Source organism: Lactuca serriola, chromosome 8 (genome assembly GCF_051521515.1).
Source record: "Lactuca serriola cultivar US96UC23 chromosome 8, Lser_US96UC23_V15, whole genome shotgun sequence".
NCBI classification, from domain to species: Eukaryota; Viridiplantae; Streptophyta; class Magnoliopsida; order Asterales; family Asteraceae; genus Lactuca; species Lactuca serriola.
In genome coordinates, this window is record NC_136415.1 from 226,407,073 (window position 1) to 226,417,441 (window position 10,369).

Sequence of the window (10,369 nt, forward strand, 5' to 3'; positions counted from 1 at the left end):
AGAGAATTTATAAGTCAATGGGATAGTGGGAGGCAAATTGACCTTCAAGATTCAAGTGGTGAAGGAACCTCAAATACTGTCAGCCAACCTGAGGAGGAAACTCCTGTTGAGCCGATAGATGAGTCTGTACCTCCAAGACGTTCCACTAGGGTGAGGAACACACCTGAATTTTATTATGGTTATCACATCACCACTGAAGGTGATACATTTATCAGTGATAGTACCTTGATAGATTTTGAGAACCTAATAATTATAAGGAAGCCATGGTAGACCCTGAGTCTGCAAAATGGAAGGAGGCTATTGACAGCGAGATTCAGTCCATGTATGACAATCAAATTTGGGAACTTGGTTGACAATGTACCCGGTCGTAAGACAGTAGGGTGCAAATGGATCTTCAAGAAGAAGACCGACATGGATGGGAAGTTACACACTTACAAAGCGCGACTGGTTGCGAAGGGCTTTACTCAAACTCCGGGAGTTGACTATGATGAGACCTTCTCGCCAGTAGCAAAGATTAAGTCTATTAGGGTGTTATTTGCCATAGTTGCATTTCATGATTATGAAATATGGCAAATGGATGTCAAAACCGATTTCCTTAATGGGAAGTTGTCTGAGGATGTTTACATGGCTCAGCCAGAGGGTTTTGTCGATCCAAAATACCCTAATAGAGTGTGTAAGCTTGAGAAATCCATTTATGGATTGAAACAAGCGTCTCGCAGATGGAATCTTTGCTTTGATGAGAAGGTCAGAGAGTTTGGCTTCTCTAGGAGTGAGGATGAGTCATGTGTGTATGTTAGTGCCAGTGGGAGCATAGTCAGCTTTTTAGTGTTGTATGTGGATGATATACTTCTCATAGGAAATGACATCCCAACTTTGCAAGAGGTTAAGTCTTGGCTTGGGAAGTGTTTCGCTATGAAGGACCTTAAGGAAGCTGCCTATATCCTAGGGATAAGGATATTAAGATACAGGAGTAAGAGACTAATTGGACTTAGTCAGAGTACTTATGTGGATAAGGTACTAAAGAGGTTCAGTATGCAAGATTCCAAGAAAGAAGAATTACCAATCCAAAGTAATGCCAAGCTGAGTAAGACTCAGAGTCCGAGTACAGAGGCTGAGATAGCTGAAATGAGTCATATACAACATGCTTCTGCTGTGGGCTCGATCATGTATTCTATGACTTGTACTCGCCCTGATGTGGCCTTTGCTTTGAGCATGGTCCGTAGATATCAAGGGAACCTTGGAAAGGCACACTGGACAGCGGTAAAGAACATTCTCAAGTATCTGTGGAGGACTAAGGACTGGGTCCTTACCCCCCGAGGCAGTGATGACTTGAGAGTGGAAGGATATAGCGATGCTAGCTTTCAGACTGATATGGATAATTTCCGATCACAGTCAGGTTGGGTCTTTATCCTAAATGGAGTGGCAATTACTTGGAAAAGTTCCAAGTAGGAGACAGTAGCTAATTCTACTTGTGAATCAGAGTACATAGCAGCGAGTGAAGCAGCAAAGGAGGCGATATGGCTAAAGAACTTCATCGGAGACCTTGGAGTTGTACCAGCTATAAAGGAGCCAATGAAAATTTTCTATGACAGCGAAAGTGCGGTTGCTTTGGCGAAGGAACCAAGAGACCACAGGAGATCTAGGCACATTGACAGAAAATACCATTTCATCAGACATTGCAGAGAAAAAGGACTCCTCGTGGCAAAGAGGGTATCATCAGATGAGAACCCAGCAAATCCCCTCACGAAGGGACTGGGTAGGGTTAAGCATTTACAACATGCGAGGCGCATTGGGCTGAAGGATGATATTATTTTAATAATTAGATTTTTGAAACTTGTAAAATGTAAATGACATTTTGATGATTAAATAATTAACATTATTTATTTATGAGTAAAGTGTTACTATCTTATGTTAGTCGTTTACTATGGTTTTTATTTTGCATGTTTTGACTTCCAAAATAATTATTTTATTCGAACTCTCCACAGTCGGTCATATGTCGGAAGTAGATATGAATCAAGACTGTCATGAATTTGATTTGTATGATATGTCTAAAGGGTATTAGACATAGCAATAGTTGCTTCAACATTCATGAGTACTCATAAGGCCTGAGTATTGGATTCAACCCACGCTCACTTGCATCACTTCATGGAATTTATCTCGAGTGATCGTGAGACGGTAATATCATATAAATCTTCAAACCTAGAGATATGAGTTGTTGACTATGAGTTGGTTATCCATTGATTGTACAAAAATGCATTGGTAACTCGATGTTATAAAACGTGCTTTTGTGTATAATTCAACAAGTAGTCAGTACAAGCATATCAGTCGAAGTTTATCTGTTCCTTCTAGAAATAGAAGCGATATCTGGGCCCCTCGATGATTTGGTTTTGACTAATGTGTCGGGACCGGTCAGAACCTAATTGATGTGTTCAATTTAGTTCTATATCGAAACATATCAGAGATCGAGAAACAAATGCTGGACAATAAGTAAGACCATGTTCCATGTGTTTTCCGGCTGATATCTTGAGAGCAGAGGATTATATGATCACTTATCTTAAATGGCGCATCATCATCATCTCAGTTCCGAGAGACTTTGAAAGAGCTACGATTGCTAGTCGGATTCTGAAGTCATATCTGCAAATAGATTTATTGGACTTATCCAAGTGGGAGACTGTTGGATATAGTGTCTAAGTCCATAACTTTATTTGGTATGTACTTGACCCGACTCGGCATGGTCCATTTGGGTTGCATGGCATTGCAATACTTGGATAGACAAAATGAGAGAAAGTACACTTGTGATTATTAATATATTATAACTTGTAATATATTAATAATAGTATTATATAATTAGTATTGATCAAGTATTAATCTAGTATTAATTTGGTGATCAAAGTGATACTAATTAAATACATAGCGTTGATTATGAAAATCATCAATTCTTTTATGGTGGATTAATGATCCATGGTTTATGGGTTTGGTTATAACCATATGGAGCTCTATGGATAGTCCATGGGATTTACAAACCCATGGGTCATGAGAAATGGAGAGTCATGACAATTAAAAGTGTTCATGTGAAAACTCTAATTGTGACAACACTATAAAAGGAACCCCTTTGGTTGGCAAAATCGGCTACCTAGAGTTCTTGTGAGGGCATAACCGATTTTTTGAGTGTAGAAGTATTCTCTCAAGTTATTACAAGTTTTGTGGTGTTGTGTGAAGCATTTGAGGCACAACATTTGGGGTGCTAGGCTCACAAAGTCTTGAAGGAATCCAAGCAACAACAAGGTATGTATTTCTACTAGTTTTTATGTTTTACATATTCCCCATGTCATGCTAGTTAGGAAATAACCTTGAAAAATATATTTGCATGTATATAGAGAAAACATAGACTCAATGTTGTTAGGGTTGCATGTCCACTTAGGAAGTGTTAGAATGCTCAAAACCCATCACAATTACCGGATACGTTGGGTCTAGTTAGACCACCATGGTTGCGTATTTCGACAAGCGTTACGCAACCATTGCTGAGACGGCTGCCACAGCAGTTTCAACAGCTGTAACGACAACAGGGAGAGGAGCTGGTCGATTTTACCAGTACTGGGACTTGTTATTGGTACATATTCAGATGAGCAGAGGGCTGCAGTTATCTGGGATTAGGAAGATGATATGTACTCGTTATATTTATGCGGATCGAGCGGGAGGATAGTACATGATTTTCTGGATTTGAGGCTCGGGGATTTTGCTCGAGGCCGAAATGTGAGTCGCTGGGACTCTAGAAAGGAGTGATGATTATCTTCAACTAGGGTTTTGCAGCTGGAAGTAAAATTGCTAATTGATGGATTGGAATGTCGTTTTCTAGGGCAAGGATTATGCACTTTCAGTTTACGAGCTCGAAGGATTGAGCAGGCTTGTGACCCCAGGATCAGGTTGTATTCTAGCTCGGGGTCAGCTGGTCGTCGGGAATGGAGATAGTAGTTCAACGCTGGTGAGCATGGGTGAGTCGACATGACATAAGTATCTTGTGAGATCCGATTCGTGTTGGATCTCTTGCATCAGACGGTAAGGATTAATCATGCAATCTATTGCACTTTTGGGATTGTAAACTAAATTTTGGGAGTAGTTTGTAGCCCGATTTAGGGCAAATGTTGCTTTAGCTATTGCAATTCAGTTGTGGACATTTGAGAGGGTGAGTAAGTCAGAGTGCGAACCCTAAATGGAATGATTTCTAGAGCCCGGGAACGGGAGACTTGTTTGGAGCACCTTTGGAAGAAGGGTATTATGAGGGAGGTCTGCGGACAGGGTCCCACATGATGGTTATTCTGCATTGTCAGATTCAGTGGTTCTAGTAACCATTATTGTTTGGCGAAGGAAAGCACTAAGGGAAGTAGCTCGTGTTGAGACACTAGTTGGAGCATCTATCTTTGGACTTCAAGATTTGGATGTGGGATCATTTGAGCATAAGGGTTCGTTGGTTTCCCTGGGATTCAAAAAAGAGGTTCATCTAGTTATTAGAAACATGTGATCATTTGGGGTTGGCTATTAAATGAGTACCAGTTGGAAAGGTGTGGTTGTCATCATATCGATCGTTGGAAAATGAGAAGTACTGGGAATTCTCCAATCTTCGTGTGTTGTGAAAACTTAGTCAAATCTAAGTGGGGGAGAATTATCCTGAGCTTCCGAAATAGGAGCGATCTTGAAAATGGGATGAGTTTTGCATCGTTGTCAGAAAGGAAGACAACCCAAGATGTTTGGTTTGAGGTTTGTGTGAGTGGGGAGTTCGGTAAAACTTCCCAGTGTGTGAATCGCATCATCTCGGTGCATGATAACAATGTTGTGAATTTATAGGTTGAGCGTCAGCCATTGAAGGTTTCATCTATTGTTGTTCAGATTATGGTTTCCAGTACGGTCGGACAGGCATTAATCGGTGAACCTATCAGGGAGCGGGATTCTCCGAAGGAATTCAAGAGGCGATAGTTGAGAAGCTAGGAGCGTGTCACCAATTCTCGTATGCAGTGTGTTTATGTTTCCAATGTCTTTGGGGTATGTTTCACCTCGATGATGGAGTATAATTTTGATTTGTATCGGACTTGAATTTCGGTAACATTTGGGATAATTGTGGAAGTCTTCTTGGACTAGTTTGGTATTAGTAGATCTGATCATTCTCAATCGAGTATGGGCTTTGTGGTGAGTAAATATGGATTAGGGATTCTCAGATATGTACATGGGAGTGATTCTTTGCGTGTATCTATGAGTATTCATGGCGACAATAGAGTTGGTTTGGATTACGTGTTTGATCAGGTTTGGCTTTCAGTCTGCGAATTGGATCTAGAATTCGACTATCATCTTATTCTAAGGGCATGTTCGACCATGAATTAAAGGATTTTGCTTGGATAGAGACTTATTCTATAAGTGAATCGTACGTAGTGGGATTTCATCATTGTGGCGTTGGTTGGTGTTGTGAGGGACGTTTGTTAGGCCTTTTCTTTTGGACAATGCTGATAGTTCATCAGGAGCATTCCAGTCATGAGCTGAGGGCCAGGTAGGGTATACCAGACTCATGCTGCAGGCTCAGAGGCTTTCCAGACCTATGTTGAGGACGTTGCAGGGGTATTCCAGTCATAGGCTGTGGGCCTAGTGATCTTAGAAGTTTATTTCTTCTGTTAGAGCACTTTCGGAATGGACACAGTGTTGAGGCTCGGGTGAGCCGCAACCGGCTGCGAGGAATTAGAAGATTGAGTGCAAAATACAAGGGTAGGTCCTTGAACCTCAAGCTGTAAGTCTAGACATGAGTTCGTATATATTGGTATTCTGATCTAGGGTATTCCATCATGAGGATGACCGGACCCTACGATTGAGTGGACCTGACGTGTTTGGTATTCCAACCCAAGGGTTGATTCGACCAAACATGTGCGTGATACGAGGGTATTCCATCCCAAGGATGACTAGACCCATCGTGGGCATGCCTGGTACTCCAGCCTGAAGCTGATTGGGCAATGTATGAGTGTTTGAGCTTATGAGCTGGTCATTATATGTATGTGATTCAGGAACCAAAGGAAACATTGCTATGTTGATCCAAAAAGAGGTTCATCTCCCAATTTACATTCTGTTGTTCATTATATTATTGGTAATTGGTTATCGAAACGAGTTTCTCTTGAAGGAGTACCTAATATCTTGTTAAAAAAAGAATTAGAGACTGTAGTGTGGAATTTGTGATTCTTTTTACGAGTGAGAATCCCAGGTTATTATCAGCTGAGTAGCCAGTTAGGAGATAAGTGCAATAAATACAACAACAATGATCCAGTGTGGTCAGTCTGTCATGAAGCCCGACCATCTAGTGACTTCAGAATTCAGTTTGAGTAAATGCGATCTTATTGCAAGGGATTCGTTTATTTTTAGGTTTTAGAACCCTACGAGGGTTGGATATGGTTGCCTTGGAGAGGCTAGGGTTTCACTCGGGATTAGAGCCAAGTGGTTCACATTGTTTGGCGTATAAGGAATGATAAGAAACGATTTCGAGGACGGAATCAAACTTAAGTGGGGGACAGTTGTAACATCCCGTTTAAATGGAGTATTTAAATAATAAATAAGGAGTCCCGAGAAGTAATTTAATTATTTTTGTATATTATTATAGCTCAAAATCGAATGTTAATTGGGGGAGTATTGGTTTCGGGAAGCGAAATGGCAATATTTGAACCTTTGGGGGGCTTAATATAAAAGAAATTTTGGGTGCGGGGGTTAAAAAGTAAATATCGGATTTATTTTGTAAGGATTTTAGAAGGCAGGGTAGGAATGGTAATTTTTGGACTAAACTTGAAGGAAGAAGGGCAAGGAGGGACTAAATGCGTCAATATGGGATAATGTTTCAATGGAGTCGGTATATAACCATTCACCACCCCGTAACCTAAACCCTAACCCTAATATCATGTTGCGGCCGCAACGTTCCACCCCTTTACTCCCTCCAGCCATCACCACCCCTCTTCCCTCCGAACTCCGACGCCGCTACACCCCCTACAGTCATTGAAGTCGTGACCACTATCGCTACTGCCGACGTAGGATGAGACTGGCGAGTTCATATTGTGGCAGTGACAGTCGGGAGCAGGGCTCATAGCTATGGCTTTTCCAATCGATGTCGCCGCCACTGTGCCGCTACCGAAGACGTTGAGTGCAGCTCGCGTGACCGTTGAGACCAACGGACGACGACCATCTATTGCTGCCGCTGCCGCTGCCCGGTTCCATTGAAGAGAAGATGTCACCATTTCTGTTGCTGTTGTTCCCAGTGGAGATTAACCGCCACCATCTCCCAGCCGTGTTCTTCTTCTCTTTCTCCAATTCCGTTCAGGTGCAGCACCGCTGCTGCCCGTTTCTTGTGCTGCCGCCAAGCTCAACCGCTGCCACCACCGTACGCCCCTAGGAGGGTGGTGGTGTCACTGTCCGATTTTGTGATGTGCATATTCTCGGGGATGATCCAGTCAAGGTGGTGTATGGTGTTGGATTGGCCGGAAACCAAGGAAGACCACCATGGTTGCCAACCATGGTAGTAACCACTGCCTTTGTTGCTCTGCCGCTACTAGCCGCCGCGTGGTGGTGGCTGTGTGTGTGTTTTGATATGGATTTATGTGTGTATTAGTATGTGTGCATTATTTTGGTTTTCAACATTGTAATTGTAACCAGAATAATATTAGAGAAACTCCAGACCACCACCGTGAGGTGGTGGTTGTCGCTCCTACTACCACCGGCCGCCGTGTCGGGTGGCAGTGTGATTTGATTGCGTTTGGACCTTGTTTGGATAATGTGGGATCAACAAAACCCTAATGGGCCCAATGAAAACCCAGTAGGCCCAATGGAACCCTAATGGGCCCAATAAGGCCCAATGTGACCAAAAAGCCCAACCAATGGACTAATGGGCTAGTATTGGGTTGGAAAACCTTAATTAGGGTTTGGAAAACCCTAATGGAATAATACCGTAATTTTGAGAATTAATCGAGACACACACGAGATTATTTAATAACTTGAATTATTAAATAATAATCATTGGCAAACTAACTTAAGGAAATAATGGACTTAATGGATAAGTCCTTAATGGGTAAAGTAAGAAACACTTAACCTTAATCATCATTTCATGTGACAACCCTAATCTCACTCGGGCCTTGAATTGGGCCTTCCTATTGGGCTTTCGCGATTGGACTATTGATGCGCCATCCAAGAACAAGTTAATGGACCAAAGTAATTAGATGGGCTTTAGGATAAGGCCCATGTGAGGACTTGGGCCCAATTTGGAAAATTGGGCCATAAGTGGGCCTTTATGATTATGTGATAATGGGCCATAGGAATTGGATGGGCATTAAGGAAAGACTATGTAGAGGTCTGGGTGTGAATTGGAAAATTGGGCCATATGTTGGGCTTTGGCCCATGATTTGACTTTTGGGCATTTGTAGTGTGAGTTGGACCTTGGGCTTGGAACCCAATTATTGATTGGGTATTGTTTGTTGTTGACTGTTCATGAATCTATCAACCAACAGCGGGAGCTTTACCTGCGGGACTTCAGCAGTGCCAGGTGAGTTACCTCGATATACTAAGGGGTCTAAGGCACCAAGGCCGGCCCGATGGATTAATATCCTAATAGTTGTTATGATAAGTATGTATTAGATATGAATGCTAATTGGATATGTTGGTTTGGTAGGCCTGGATGACTACCTGTGATATAATTAATTATTGGTATGTGCATTGGGTATGATATCCTAGCAGCGGTAGTATGTTGATTCTGAGCTAGAGTTGGATGCTAGTTGTTATGCCAATTAGGTAGATCTATTGGATTACCGTAGTATTAAGTGATTATCTGTACATGCATTTGCTGTGTTATATGTCGACATGTTATGTGGGGTGGGTTGAGGTTGTACTGCTTCGTGCGGTAGCCAACAAACCCTAGGAGCATTACAGATACGATTTGGGGGACCGGTAGGCAATCCAGACTCGTACTGTAGGCTCGGGAGCATTCGAGATACGAGTTGTGGGCCCGATAGGCAATCCAGACTCGTACTGTGGGCTTGGTGGCAATCCAGATGTGAGCTGTGGGCCCAGAAGGCAATCCAGACTCATACTGTTGGCTCAGGGGTAATCCAGTTTGTAAAGTTGTGGACCTATTGCATTCTGTTCAGTTTGTTATAATATTGTTGACATTGTTATGTGGACTGTATGCGTATCGCTATTTTGGGGTTAACTCACTAAGCTTTCGGGCTTACAGTTTCAGTTTATTGTTTCAGGTGCATCAGGGGATCGTGGCAAGGAAAAGGCGTGATTGTACAACTCCTAACTTTTATAAGTATGTTTCTGGGATACTCTGATATTAAACTATTTTGAAAACATTTTGTAATGACTAATGGGTTTTGTATTGTTTAAAAAGTTTTAAATTGGCTTGAATTTTACAGGTGTTAGAATGCGTTCCACAGATTCAATTAATGGGGATAAGGGTGTTAGTAAGGAGAGACTTCGAGGAAGAAGTTTAGTTTAAGTGGGGCAAAGTTGTAATACCCTGTTCTGAAGGTATCCTTTATTGGATTTTAGAGCCCCAGGCTTGGGGCATTTCGGTCTTTTGTGGGTCTTGAATCTTTTATTTTAGAATTTTTTGGCCGAGGTGTGTCACTAGAAGCGAATAGCTTCTCACCACCTTTTCGTGGATATAAAGTTCTTCGGAAACGGACTTATAACGAAAGAGTTATAGCATTTTGAAGTTATAGACATTAATGGTCCCTTAATGGAAAAGTTGGCAAGGAGGACCGTGCATGCTAAGTGGGAGGCGCATGGGTACGCCCAGTGTATAAGGGAAATGGTCGCAGATGCTCCTTGGTGTACGCCCATCGTACGTCTAGAGTCCAGAAACCCTAAATTTAGGGTGTGCCACTATAAAAGGAACATTATACCCTCAAGATTCATTCTCCATTTCACCCTAAAGACCTGCTACGAAATTCTAAACCCTCTTGAGTGCTCTTGGAGCTTGTAAGGCCAATTTGGAGTGCATTTTAGTGTTCTTGGAGAAGGTGATCATCTCGGAGTCTCATTGATCAAGGAAGAGCTTTTGGATCCAAGTTCTCTAGCTTATTTGCAAACCCCAAAAGTTAAAAAGCTTCCAACTGTCCTCATAGAAGTTTAGATCTTGGTTTATGGAGCTTTGGACATTTTTAGGTCAAAAGAATGGACCTTTATGATGAAACCTAGTGTTTGTGCTTAGGGTTATCACCCTCAAAGCTAAAAAGGTCCCATAAGCAGTAAAGTCTCCATCTTGAATGCCTTAATCAGTTCATGCATGAGATCTAGCCCTATTTATGAAAGAAGAATGTCATTTTGAGAGTTTGGGCTTGTTTGGGTCTACTGAAGT